Here is a 15249-nt window from a genome sequence, read left to right on the forward strand (position 1 = left end):
AATGTTTTACGGTTTGTAAATAGAAATAAGAGGTATTTTTTGTAGAAGCCAGGTACGAGTTCCTACAAATGAGTTTAGGAGATGCGAAACAATTTTCTACCTAAACTAATTAACCTAACTAATAGTTAGATCGGTCGACGACTGTAGCAGAGAACGCAATACTTTATCTACTGCTGCAGTTTTATTTTTGGTTCAAATAAACTAAGACTTTATAACGGTTCGGTTATTATATTTCTCATAATTAGTTAGTGGTCATCTAAAACTTCTATTCATTAACGATCATAGCTCATGGCCATCTAGAGCTAGAAGTCTTGTGTATTGCTAGATGTTTTTCGCTCTTAGGCACTCCATTGATATTGCCAACCTTCGAGTTATTCATGCCGCACTCTCGTCATTATATGATTGCTCGCCATGGAAAGAGGTCATTTCAGCATATTTCCTTATAATGTCCCATTGTATTCTAGCCGCCTTGGTGGGACTCCGTAAATCTCCGCTTAAACTTATTAAATAGGCGCTTAACAATGTAATATGTTATTGTAACAATGTAAGGGACATTTCTGGAAAATCCTCCAAATATCGTTCTTGATAAAATAAAATAATCCTAGTCACTCACTGCCTAAGGTGCATAAAAAAGTGCAGGTCATAGCTGTTGGGAAATGGAGTACTCAATTTTTGTACTAAGGCTTCTCCAGCGCCTTTTGAAAAAGGCTCCTACATATTAGATAGGACTACCGACAGGAAAATATTTCCCTGGTAGAGTTATCTCCACATTCTGTACCGATGCCGCCATTACTGTTGCTTACTTGACACTAATACAACGATTGTTGTGACGGTTGCGTTTTCCCGCCTCCCAGAAACTAAATTAATAAAAAATAAATTATAATAATAATAATGACACATCGGTTAGTACCCCATTCAGAACACGCTAAACAGGCTATGGCCGTCATTGCCTTCTAGAGCTGCTCGGTCGAAAGCTTTTCAATTTCCTTCGATTGTTTGCCTATCGACGAACGGCGTACGTATCATCATAGACTCTCACGCTTACGACAAAGACGATGAAAACTATTTTCTCGTTAAGCACGCAAGTTCTATAACTACTTGAACGATGACTTCTGCGAGTAACGTTTGTAGTCGCCAAGGACATCAGTGCGAGCAGTGGCGGCGGCCGCAGGCGTTATGCTTGTTTGTTTTTTTTATCTCACGGTTTTTGCTCGTAAAACTAGGCTACTGAGTTTGATTGGGTACGTGACAGTACAACCAGTGGCTTTTCAGAGGGGCAATGTTTGCGTTCAATTCGTGTTTGTTGAGCGTGTGTGTTTTGTTAATGAATGCGTTTATATGTTTCATGTAGAGTTTTACTGGCGCTTCTTCCGGTGCTTGTAAAGTCTTTCTATGATGCGCACGTTAAAACGTATATTTAGAGATAACAAACAACTAAATTGAATTACTTGAATCAAATTTTAAGATAGAGTGACCGCGACGACAGACATGACGAAGATGAATGAAAGTCTGTAAAGTTAACTTTGTAGAACGCTGTCTTTATTAGCCAGAACTTGTAACAGAAATGATAGTTACATGACTGTTCTGTAACACTTGTGTAGATTAAAAAACTTAGACATGATTAGGAACATTTAGAGGGCTTTTTTAGAAGGATCACCCAAAACCACAAGGTAAAGAGGCCAATATGTGCTAAAGAAAGGCAAGTTGGAACGGGAATTTACTGTTATTTTTGTTATAAGCTGGAGCTGGAATCGACAAGACCCGTCAATGATTAGCTGATCCCTGCCTAGTGTAATTACAATACATCGTACATTAAATATCGAGAGAGTGCAAGCAGTGTATGCGACGAAACTCAGGTTTTTTCTTAGGCAAACTGGTATTCTAAAGTTTATGCCATCTGTGGCTTGACAGCTCCGGCATTGCTTTTGAAGTAAATTAACCGTACGTTCTCTATTTAAAACGCCACTTTAGTTTTGTTACCGTTTAGGCACGATATTTTAACAGCCATGAATAGCCAGCACCGAGCTGGTTTTGTCAATCTTCTATAACCTGTAATAGTGTTTGGATTTGGGAAAAACAATAAAAAAGTGTATATAGGGAACTAACGATCATCTGGTAGTACACACTGGTCATTTGAGTTTAGTTCTGTCGGAGTGCCAAGAGAACGTGCTTCCGTGCGGACGAGCTTATCGGATATACACTCTTAGCCTTCGGATATAGAAGTTCCAGAAAATATCTTGAAAGCCGTCATTAATTGAGCTTCTCATCTGAGCGTAGATTTTATATAGGTTTTTGCCGCCTCTAACATCGTAAGTGTTGTCTTAATCAAATTGAAAAGTTTCGAAATAACTAAAAGGGTTGCAATGGTTGTTTTTCGCTTTTAATATGCCTAATGTTTAATTGGGAAAAGGGCCATTTTGTGTTTCGTCCAAACACTTTTTCGTATGCCTCGAGTCTTGCCTTATTGGACAACGGACGGTTTTACGCAAACTTGGACACGTTCACTAGTCCAGTGATGATAACTACCAAGGTAAGTGATTGTTAGAAATACGCATCGGGTTAAATAGGACGCTAGGTGCCTTTATCATTATGAGTAACATCTCTAACTTCACATCATTTGTATTGTAATCCCCTTAACTTAATGAATTATTTTTACGACGCATTCAGGGTAAACTAGTTATTTCGTATAAGTTATCTGTAAATGCATTTACCCCTTAGACACGATATGATGTTCTCAATCTTTATGAGCAAAGATTTGATCACAATTGATAATCAATTTTATTAATAGACCACATTACGTTTATGGCCTCCATGGGATTTTTCACTGAAATTTGCTTCGAAAAAATTTGGTTTTTCTCCAAACCAATCAAAAAAACCAAGCGAAGATCATTTGGACAAATTTAATTTCCATAAAATGTCAATACACCAAATATAACTTCCTTGACATCTATGTTAAATGCGGTGGTAAAACATTAGCAAATCGATATTTTTCGTTGACATCGTTTTAGAATCTCAATTGCGAAGTGTGGACTTCTAAAGCGTGCCTCTGACTTGCTAGTATATTATTCCTTTAAGGCAACTAGGCCACGACCTGGTAGGGTACCCACAAACGAGGCATCACCTGTACACGTGGCTGCCGAAAGTTCATTTGCTTCACGTATGTTCTTACAGGATTCGCATAAGTGCTCGTCCTGCTATACTGCAGGTTGTCTAAGAAAGGCGCTTCTTCAGGGACACACCCTGATACAACTGGGGAGTTATATCGCCTTCATCTATTGTTGTGGTGCACATTGTCTCTAAAAAATTATATAATTTTTAACTCACTCGATCGTTTACTACGATTGAAGATACGACCCTCGCTCTATCTTTAAACATTACAGATTAGGCGAGATGATGAATTCGGTAGAACGTGGCGAAACGTAACGTGAATAAAGCTGGAAACTGGGGTACTCTGAATTAAAGCTATGACAATACCAGCACTAGTGAAGAAGTCGAAGGCTTAGCTTCTCTGCGCCGACTTCTACGCCGACAGAAGATAACGGTAATGAAATCGGGCGCAATCGTGCAACAGTACAATTATACTTCACTAATGTTATAACGGGTAAGTTAGAAAGAAATTTTAAATAATAATAATGACAGTGGTGGTGGGGGGTACGAGCTGGTCTAATTTATCTCGTTAGTAAGCAGTCGGCACAGAACAGAGCAGATAGCAGAACACTTTTAACCTAACAGATCCGAAACTAGCTTTCAAGGACCCAATCATAGGGCGACGCTAAACGGCCCGTCGTTTAAAATGCTCGTACGTCATCATATTTTATAAGGCTGCCGAGATAGTATCGACCATTTTTCTAGACAGATGGCTTTCGAATCACATATATCATGTTATATGGGTCGCGTCGTTGATTTCACTGGAAAACTCTTTTGACAGTAGTAGATGTGTCAAAACGGCTGAAATAATTCTATACAGACCTAAGGTAGAACGCCTTGAAATTCCGGAAAAAAAGCACCACGTTTTATTACGATAACGGCACATACGCAATGCGAACCCATAAAGGTATTGCGCTGTTCATGTAATCCGGATCCGGCGTCAATGTCAAGTAGTCCTAAAAATTGCTCGGCCACTTTCGTTCTGGAAATTTCAGTGTAGCAGATACTCCTTGTAGTGGTTGACATATTACGAGAAAGCTTAATGAAATCATAATGAAATCTGGCTAGAACCCATACGTGAATAGTTATTATATCGTCAAAAGTATATATCAACAGGCTGGAGGAAAGTTGCTTTTTTGGGGGCTGCTAAGCAAACTGACCCAAATTCAGTTACTCGATCGTATTTTCACCTACTGAACTCTATAAAAACGCTACAAAATCGAGCCATTTTCACACAAGTTGATCACGGGTAATCAAATACGACAGTAATGTACTAATAACGATAATAATAATAATAATAATACATGAAAAAATAAAAACGATAAACTTGACGGTTTATGCAACGGTCCATACTGACGCGAAACAAATGATACTATGTGCTTAGCTATATAGGGGAAGAAATCGTATATAACGGCGTAAGAAATACAAGCCGATCGAAGCTAGTTGACAAAAAAGGCGTTACCTTCCGTCTTGGCGATGCCTAACCACAAACATCTTTAGTTACCCGGCAGAAACCGAAAAAACAAGAGACTGGAACGGCAAATTCGAATAAATCCGTCACTGAATGCACGGATTTTGTACCGTCAGACTACGATCTGTTTTGGTATCGATAGGACTTCCTTAATAGTGTTAGCCTAGTTTCAATGGAGAACTGAAAGAAGCCAGAAAACATAGAAATTCTACAGTGACAAAGTTGTAGTGTTAGTAGAAAGATGGCAGGTGGCCATCGATCTAAATGGGCACATGCTCGATTTGGCAATACTACTAGAATGCTGACTTAAGATAATCAATATTCTCTTGACAAGCTAATTAATAGAATACACCTTGAATATGGACAGCGTAGAAGTTTATATGGTTCGAAATTGTCGACCTGGCCAGCTATCTACTTACTAGCGGCTTGAATGAACCGACCACTGCAGTATGCGATTACTTCGGTAGCTGGCTACTTTGTTTTTTTCTCTTTTTTCGAAGTTAGCCGATCACCTCGACGACTCTGTTGTAATGATTATGTGCGCACACCGGTTAGTTAACTAGTAGAAGGCTAAATAAGATGGCGTCGTCCACTTAGATTGATGAGTGATACAATCAGCATAACGATGTTAACAGGAATATACCCGTCCAGACAACATCCACCGATTTTGCCTTAACGTACACCTATCTACTACGTTGAACTTGATTGAACTGGCCGCGTTTCACAACCTATATGATTGTTACCGAAACGATTTTTCCGTCATCATGAATGTTCGACGTGATAAAAAGTCTCCTCTGTTTTTTATTTTGCCATATGTTAGTCGATGGGTCGAGTCTGGTCTGCCGTAAACAAATGTGCCTGTAAGTCTTCGTAACACCTTCAACGGCTTTGCATTATCAGCTCGTTTGACGTATAATTGTATGTTTTCGTATCTTCAAAGATAGCATGACTCGAATGTAAGCCGATTTAATTTAAGTGGATTTTGGTTTTACACGCTACATAGGATCGAGTAATTTTCTGTGCTGTTTTTTTTCCTTGCCATACTTGTTCTAGTGTTCACAGTAATGTCGAAGGGTCAAGTTCCCGTAGAACTGGCTATTGCAATCGAACCTCGCAGCTACGTTGCCGCCTCGTGGATATAATGAATACACCCGTTTTTTGCAAATGTTTACTAAACAAAACCATTATTCAAAGCTACCAGCGCTCTGTAGCTCATACCTCATACTGGCAACATGCTTGAATTTCTTTGGTATTATATAGGGTGAAAAATTGTCGGTCTAGCTAAGCTTGATTCACTCTGATTCGCTGCTGTTTGTATAGAAGGACGATACTGTTATTCAGCTATGGGTCGGATAGGAACGTGCAGTTCCTATAGATACTTGGGCTCTTAATCACTGAGACACTTTGGCTGAACGTAGTTTACGTTATACGTACAACAAGTTTCAGCCATTTTAGATTACCGTTTGTAAGCTATCTATAATGAAAGTCATATATATATATATATATATAAATTATCTTATTAGATACTAAATGTGGATACTGGTTAAATTCGAGCTCATTGGCTGGTTATAACAGTTCGCATAGCTTTACATTGGTACAATTCGGTACTTGAGTTGAGCTCCTGTACGGTTATACTACCGTTATCAATAGCTTGCTAATAGACCCGTTCCATACTGGGCGTGTTCGATGATTGAACTATTTTCTCTTTTATATCGTGTACTAATTCAGCGTAAAAGAACATTGTCGGTACGATTACTTCATGTATCCGCGCCCCCCAATGGGGTATAATTTCATTTTATCGTTATACGTCCAACGATTATTGGTGGGGACATATACTTAAGCCGTACTATGCCTGATATAGTTAGCTCTATTTACTGGTAATAAAAATATCGGTTCTGGTGTGCCGTGCAAATTACTGTTAAACGGAAACTGTTGCTTTTATCGTTCATATTATTATATTCAAGATTGATTAGGGCTGTAACTGGAATTTCCACTTCTTTATATATCTAAAGTGACTCAGCACGAACGAGAGTTGGCAGTCAACGTTTGCCCCCCCGTCGAAACAGGTCTCTTAGTTTTTTTTTTTATCAGCCAATACCGTTGTACGCATTCAGTTTGTACGTGTGTATATATATACTGCTGTTGTAAGTAATTTATCTCCAGCGTCAGCTTTTCTTGATAATCATTATGTTAATTATCGTTAGCAGCCTTCAATTGATGTCAGTTTGATGCAGCCAACGAGAAACATGGACAAAAGTAGATTTAATTTTGTCCACTGGACTAGTTGGGCCACTACGTGTGCAGTCCCTAATGCCCATTAGAGAATATGTGCCCAGTAAACACGAAAAAAAAAAAAAAAAAAAAAAGCCAATTTAGCAGCAATTCGGAAACTTCTACTGTTGGGCAAATGCCACTTTTTGTATTGTATTGGCAACTATTGTAAGTTAACGTTATATCATGCTGCTGGTACTCTTGTTGTGGCTATTATAGTCAGAGTCTCTAGTCTCGAAGACAAAGAATAGCTCTCCTCAGTCGATCCATGCCAGTGACGCAACGCTGTTCCCGCTAGGTGTCCACAGGCGGTCGTGCTCACGCTGAAAAAGGCTATAAAAAGTAGTAGAAAAGTTATTGGTAAGAAAGACGGCTAGTTGAGCCGACAACTGGTTGGCTAGTAATCTTGGCCGAGTAGACGGTAATAGCGATTCGTTCGCGTTTTTTCGTTTTTATTCCTATTGACGACTAATTGACTGAAACTAATAACGCGTGTTACGCTAAATAGGGACAAAGACAAAAAAGTAACACAAAAAAAAAAAGGAGAAGAAGAAGCAAAGACGAAGCAAGCCGATTGAAATAGACGAAGAACACCATTTGTTTGAATTTGAGGCCATTTAGCGTAAAATATCTCTGTTTTATTGGTTTTGCCGTTCCACTACGAGTCTATAATGAACAGATAGCCACAAGCATGCTTTCTATCTTTGTACATTAGTGTACCTGCATAGTCTTTGTCAGAAAATAACTTAAACTGCCGTTACAGACTTCCGGCGTAAGCGTAAACCCCAAGATGTGCAAGCCAAGAACAATCGCAAAATGCCAACTAATATTACAAACGCGTTATAGTCACCTTTAAGGTCGTTTCGTCTCTATTCACCTGAACCAGAGTACGATGGATATCGAAGCGGCAACAGTATGTATACACGCTGTTTGCTTGCCACCCGCTAGTAAAGATTTGCTAAGCTTCCTTGGCAAAATGCACTTACTACTATATAGACAGATGAATTGCTAATAGGTGGCCAACGCTACTCCATCAGAAGTGTAATGTCACAAACGCATAACACTTTCATACCTAATTGGAAGATGGAAAATATCCACAAGGTCAAACACTGAATTCGTGCAATGCAACTGCACAACTCCGTGGTTCACTAGATCCTATCAGCATTAATATTCGAGGTAACCTAACTCAACATGGCTGTGGCAGCTTTGAGAATCACGCATTATGGTTCCTGTGTTTACCTTGACGTCGCACTATAGTCGAATATGATTGCCTGCGTTTTCCGTCGATGTTTCTATCTATCTATCGATTGTTTAAGCTTATTTCTAAGCAACACCGTTTCGTCCGTTGCAATGCACAATTCGTCACTGTTTCGACGCGAATATCACCAACTTCCTGCTCTCCGTATCTCTCTCTCTCGCCTGCACCACTGTCCTGCCCCCTTGTTTATATTGCGGCCCCTTTACTACTCAGTCTTGCCCTATTTCTTGAGTCCCCCTTCTCCGCGGGTTCTCAAATGACCATCTCCAAAGACACCGAAACTCTGATACCAATTATTAGCCTGGTCTGTCACGGTTCCCTGCCCACCGTGCCCGTAACCAGCGCGCGGGCGCAAACTCTGAGCGGCGTAATCCCGAGGAAAGGCCAATGCCCTGTCAGCTCCAAGTGGAAGACCATGTTCTTTCTGTCCATACACCAGTTGACCATATCGCTGTATGTCTCCGTATCCCGGATTCGCTGCATACTGTCGCCCGTCGCTCTCGTCGTATCGGGAAAATTCGACGGAAGCACCGTATCGCTGCGACGTCGGCGCGTATTGTCCCAACGCTCCATACCAGCCCGGAGAATCGTACAATTCATTTTCATAACCACCATAGCCGGCCGATGCCATAGAGGCACCTCCAACTAGAATCGCGGTGCACCATATAGCTAACATGTCCGCTGGGCAAACGTAACACCAGTTTCTGGCGCTGCCTAAATAAACATTCACCTTCAACAATGAGAACCGTCGTCGGTATCACGAAACGGGAAAGGGTATGACATAAAGGAAATAACCAGTACGGCGATACGGCACACGCGCTAGAGTACCCTTACACCTTAGAAACCTAGTTACAAGCAACAGTGATAGCACTTGTAAATTTAGAAAAAGTGTCTATTTGTGTATGTGGGTGTAGTCTGTATCACATTTAGTCCTAATGGAAGATTTTGACTAGAAGGGGCGAACCGATCATGTTGAGAGATTTTCGATTGCTATGAGAAAGGGCTGACACTATGGGAAAGGCGACAAACTTCATTGCGGATGACGGCGATCATGACAAAAGAAGGAATAAATAGCCTTGTTACTATCATCCGTCATCATCAAAAAGTACAGCTCTGACCTTGCGGTTCATGTGCTGTTTCAATTTTGTCAGAAATCATTAACGACCACTTTGTCTAGTTATAGTTAAGTAAATATGTAACTACTAAAAAAAAACTTAGACTGACTTAGTTCAATTGTCAGTCTGTCTATGCGAAAAACTCGTTTAACAGTAAACAGGAAAGTGGTTATGAAAACTAGCTCGGAGCTAGTTTAATACATTGCAGTTGAACCGCACTTGAATTGGATGCCTGCGAAATCATGGAACGAATAGTACGCCACCTTTTGAGACTATATTTGTTCGGGGTGAATAATAACGACTCGTATGACATACGATGGTCGTAACAACGTATGCCCCTTCCACAACAAATTTACAAATGAATGTATCAGGCGTTTTAGCACCCCATTGCACACAAGCCCGTCTAGCATAATCACACAATATGGCGCTTAGTGCTTGAGGGTGACCTTATTTGACTATGACCTAGCTTGCATCTGGGTATTAGCATCATCTGCTTTAACTATGAAACGAGCTTATTTGATCATCTAGTCGTTGTGGAGTAACCGGCAGCTCCCTTTTCTCAGCAAGAACAAGCCGATAAACTAACGATTTTGCCATAGGGAACGTCTGAGTAAGCATCGATTATCTATTTTAGTTGGCCATCATCTTAGCTCACGTCAATTGGAATGATAGATAACCTTAAACTGCTCCGTGCTGCCATCTATTGACAAAACACTTTAACATATGTGTATGCTTGTGTTGTTGTTGTTCAGCTTTTTTTTTCTTTATTTAATTCTTCGTTGTACAAGAATAGGCGAATGGACTAGTGTCCGAGCTCATATTCGGCTCACAGAGATGGAAACAGAACTGTTTAAAAAATAATAATATTAATAACGATTTTTATGCCCGAACCGTGTATGAACGGCGATTCTGAAGTAACATCGTCTAAGTTACCGGCTAACAGGTAAGGGTTTTCTTCTTTAATAACAGTGGCTATAGACACTGCGGCATAGGGCATTTCTCTCACATTTAATATCTGGCTCAATCGACTGAAGTGAATTATTTGGTATAACAGAACTCTTAACTTTGGCCGTACAACGATTTCTTCGCAACCATATAATACCGAGCGTTTTCAGTTAGTAGACACGTAATGGTCGCTCGTGATGAACTAGTCGCACAAGCATATTATCCTTATAATGGCAGATACGGTCAAATTCACAACGCTGAATTAACAAAAAGACTATTTTCTGACAAGAGACAGTGTCTTCCCTATTAGCCGCGCCCCAATATCCGTAGTATCTATCTTTCCTATTAGGCAAATATCGAAGTGCTTCGATGAGGGACGTTGTTATAGCAACAAGGAAGCGATACCCAGATTCGGAAAATCTCACAAAAACAGATGTTTATAGGGCCGTACTACTTTGGGGCACGTTAGAACGATCCTAAAGCTATTAATTACACATTTACTGTTAATGACTGAGAAGATATTTCTTCTTACATTGTGAAATAGGTCACGCAGTTATCTTCTCTTTACTCTGATTAGCATCCGAGTTAATACGCATTATCTCCACACCGCAACGGGGACAATCAATTTGAAACAGCTTTAGGTGTGCTTACTTTTTTCGATTCGGGTGAAGTAGATTAATTAGTCGCTATACTGATTTTCAATATCGAAGAAGTATTAGTCCAATACTGGGGGCATCGTTGTGAATGTTAGGGAGAAAGGTCCTCGTAACCGTTGTCATGTAGGGTACTCTGTCGATATTTGGCCAATAGATATAAGCCAGGCGCAGGTGTCCTAAACGTTATTAAGAGAAAGTGCTAGATGCCGATAGATTCCAAGATTCCTGGTGACGATGTAGTACCTCGTTCTGTTGCTCGCTTTAAATGTATCTTGGTAACTGTGCAAGAGTCTTTCACCAATTGTTGGTTAATGAGGCACTGGCCTTCGTAACTCGAACCGCTTCTGAGTGACAGTTTTCCTTTTAATAGTGAACTCCCCGCATGTCAACCCGAATGTATTCTGACACACATATATTTAAGTAAGTAATAGGAAGATAGCAAAGGAGAGATTGGATTCCTTTCACGGTACGCGAGAGCGAAGAAGGTGTTTTCTTCGGGTGGACTGTTACATGTTCGTACACATACAGTCTAAACCACCACACACGCTCAAATGATTCGGGTCAGTTTGCACTTTGACAAGCAACCATCTTGTTGATAGTTCTATCAGGTTTGCTGACATTATTCAATAGGCCATGAAAAGCAATTAATCCCGGGAATTGTCACTACTTAGCGCCTTGGAGTTGGTACAATTGATAACAGGAGATGCTTTATGATGTTAGCCAGCTATACTAGCAAATGGGCTATATAGCAAATTCGTATCAAGGAAAACAGTTATTCTAGCAATTGGGTCTCATATTTGTGCCCAGTTGGAAACCCCGGAAGCAAGCACCTTTATCAGATGGCACTTATTCACGCTTTGTTCAGTAACGACAAAAGTTACTTTACTCTATATTACGATCTACTTCATAGATTTCCGTTCTGCGAAGAATATTCGCCCGAGGATGTAGCATGAACAGCCGTGTCGTTGGCTAAATGAAGAGCAGAAGTGACTTTTTGAAGTCTCGCTGTAGCAACATACTGTTGCTCGCAAACACTCATAAAACAGAGGGAACTGAGTTTGAAAACAGAAAAGTTCATGAAGTATTGAATGCTATAATTGCTTACACCTCCACAACGTAAAACAACTCGTGGACGAATAATAGCACAATGCTCATCATTGTCATTTACATACGTTGTTTACTTACGTTACTCTAAATCACAATGATCATGCCGACAACGGCTGGGGTTTGTTTTGCGGGTAACTTCAAGTTATATGGTACTGCGTCAAAAGTTACGCGGGCGAACCTTCGAAAACGAGTGTTCCAATCCGAGCTTATCAGCATGTGTGCTTCCTCGACATAGTCAACCAGTACACGCTCAGGAAAGAATCTCGGCTCACAATTAAGGGATATGATACCTACATTCGTTTGCTACGCTTTGAAGTTCAGAGAAATGTATGTAAGCAAAACTATGTATATGGTATTTCGTAGGGAATACGTAAAGTTTCTATCTTAGAGTGAACTCTTTAACATGACCTGGCTCATAAGAACATTTTGTGATCTATTTGAAGACCATATTGCCGACGAAAGTAGACTATATTCAATTATTTCAGATTGCATAAATGTATTTCAGATCTGATGACGTTCAAATGGCTAGCGTTTTCCGTTTGCTCTGCGTTCCCAATTGACATCATAACACGTAAGCATATGCAGCTTGTAGGTTAACAATGAGGTAACAACCATTCATCTACATCCTACACCGTATATACGATAAATCTTAGTGATAATTTTTCCAAAGTAACTTTTTAAAACTAGATTCCACCCACAAATAGTCGCTGGTCAATGGTAAACTTGAAGCCAGACGAATGTTACACTCAGATAGCCGAGAACGTAACACAACGCTAACTTTTGATGCAGCCGTGGGAATGTCTATTGAAGTTTATAGAGTTTTCTTCTATCTTGACTTGATATAGAAACTGTAAGGTAGTGATGTATACATTATGGTGCAAAATAGACAATGCGTTCCAGGTCAGGCCAGAGGCGAGCTACGACCGAATAAGGAGATACAAAATTTTGAGCTCAACGTTACTGATACATCTCTCGAAGACGTAACTAACACAATTAGCCTATGCGGTCATTATGTTTAATGAACTTAAGGATCGTAAAACACGATCCACTATACCGCTGATTTTCATCGAGACTGCGTGAGATGAGTATGTGTACGCCGTGGTGAAGTTCATTATCCGTAATTGAAAGAAATTTATTATCAGCTACAGTTGTATATAAAACTTCTATATATATATATATATATATATAAAACCTCAACTATCACTAACCGCTGTTCCGGGTTGTTTTACTGACGCCACATTGGCTACCGCATCACGAATCATATTGACAATCCAAAACTTTCAATTACGAAAAACAATATTTGAATAAATATTATTAAAAAAAAAAAACGCTTCCTCGTAGCATAGTACTGTGCCACCTTTACGATGGTCCGTTTCATCTATCTACATAACGACGAAGCGTTGAATATACTTTCATAAGAGACATTATTGAGTAATGCTCTGTAAACCAATGTTAGTTCTATCAATTAAAATGTAGCCCTTTAGAGACTATAGAAGCCTGTCGGTCAATTCGCAGGCCTTAATTGGCTTTATCGTAATGTACGGATAGGGATTATAACTTTAAGGTATTTAGGTATTTAAGGTAGTAAATCGACCATACGAGTCGAATGGAACCTATGGAAATATGGAAAAATATGTATATATATGAATAATCAGGATATGGTTTAATAGTCTTCGTTATTGGGTTGCTATGTATAATTATTGATGGGTGCAGCCCATAATGAACAATCGAAATAGAGCATTGTGAGATTTCAGTTCAAAGCAGATGCTTACTTTCCCTGCAGAAGACGTTTATATTAGGATTACAATAGACTGAAGGCGGGTGGACCGCTTTTACCACAGTTGAGCTATCGTGGAAAACATTACATTATTGACGATAATTTCTAGTATTACTAAAATCATTAGTTCAATATTTGTCTGTTCCCTGTATCTTGCACACGGTAAGTGATGTCCTCTATAGCGTAATTTCTATTCCACATAGTTATATCAACGTAAAGACGTCTTTGCCTTAAGTGCCAGATGGCTTCAATCTAAAGGATTTGAATGCATGACCCTGCCGAAGATGTGTTTTTTCGTATAACAATGAGAACACAAATAATGATTCCAATTATCTGGAAATTTCCAGTCGTATGGGGTACTTTGTTGGAAGGGCCAAGCAAGTAGCAACCATGGCAACAAAATACGAAGTTCGTCGGAAGTAAAATCAACCAGTCGTCATAATAAAATCGTTTCACTTGAAGTTAGTAACTTCTTTCTTTTATCTCCGTTTAGCTTCACGGCTAGAGTGAATCGGAAAATGAATATTGTAAAGACCACTGCTTTGTTCAATCTTAAGAACGTTCTTTTTCTGTAACAGAAAACTTAGCCAACACACATGCTTGGCCACGTTGCGTTACGCCATTCAAATAGATGTTTGTGTCATAGAAAACACTAGGTTGGAATATACCGGTATTGAAGAAAAGTTGTTCAATATTACGATCGTCACGGTCTGATTTTTCATTTAGGCAAAACTTAAGTTCGATTTAACCTTTCGAAACCTGTGCGTTTTGTTCTCTTGACATAACCTGCTTTCAACGAGTCCACGGGTTTTACGAAGATGAGCGTAGTTAACGTACGTGACGCGCTTCAAGCAATTTCAGGCCTATGAACATGTGTTGCACATACTTGCATCACACGATAACGGGTTATCGGTACATAAATAGTACACAATACAAACGGAAAAACGTTAACTGAATATAGAACCGTTCCCTGCTTGATTTGACAAGTTCTTTCTGGAATCAATTTTCTAGGTATACGTAGACGAAAAGCTCAATAAGAATGGCCTGGACATTCGTTCTATTTTACTTTACATAGTATTAGATGGCTAAAGGCGTTGCCTGAAGAAAGATACAGTTTTAAAATGGGCGCAATTTCGTCAATAGCTAAAGCGTTCATTTGTACATGGCTCATTGAGTGAAGATCACTACCTTCCTTTCAGACCAGATGTAACCATCTATACAGCGCAAGTAAGATAGATAGTCTCTTCTATTTGTGGCTAGGTTGGTTCCTAAGAACGCCTATCGGCGTCAATTATGGCCAACTGTTCGATCGTTTAACACACTCCTAGTATCCACTAAGAAAAACTGTGTACGCACATACGTACGTGCACTTTTCTTTTTCGTCCATTGCATGTGGTAATTTATTTCCGGCTCTAGATATGCCGGATTCCTATATGAATTTGCCATATGTTTTTGGCGAAAGTGCTAGCAATTTTTTTACAACGTACAAAGTACAGTTTAAG

At 39.6% G+C, this 15249-nt stretch overlaps 2 long non-coding RNA genes across 6 annotated transcripts in view; one reads left to right on the top strand and one right to left on the bottom strand.

Moving 5' to 3' along the window:
* The window catches only part of LOC147757453 (uncharacterized), a 20062-nt gene extending 5241 nt beyond the window's left edge, over positions 1-14821 (top strand). The window contains exons 2-5 of one of the 3 annotated variants that reach the window (XR_015321043.1): positions 3381-3601; positions 12476-12541; positions 12871-13055; positions 14095-14821. This is a non-coding gene — a long non-coding RNA (uncharacterized LOC147757453). The other 2 variants (XR_015321044.1, XR_015321042.1) reach the window with 2 other exon arrangements.
* LOC147757454 (uncharacterized) lies at positions 3595-9101 on the bottom strand. Of its 3 annotated transcripts, XR_015321041.1 has the most exons (4): positions 8129-9098; positions 5038-7222; positions 4610-4798; positions 3595-4129 (listed from the first exon to the last, which is right to left on the bottom strand). It is a non-coding gene; the product is annotated as an uncharacterized LOC147757454 (long non-coding RNA). The 3 variants fall into 3 exon arrangements; XR_015321040.1 differs by having other exon boundaries at positions 3595-4798; positions 8129-9097; XR_015321039.1 differs by lacking the exons at positions 3595-4129; positions 4610-4798 and having other exon boundaries at positions 4977-7222; positions 8129-9101.
* Positions 14822-15249: the final 428 nt, after the last annotated feature.

Source organism: Varroa destructor, unplaced genomic scaffold (assembly GCF_002443255.2).
Source record: "Varroa destructor unplaced genomic scaffold, Vdes_3.0 BEIS01000002.1, whole genome shotgun sequence".
Lineage (NCBI taxonomy): Eukaryota > Metazoa > Arthropoda > Arachnida > Mesostigmata > Varroidae > Varroa > Varroa destructor.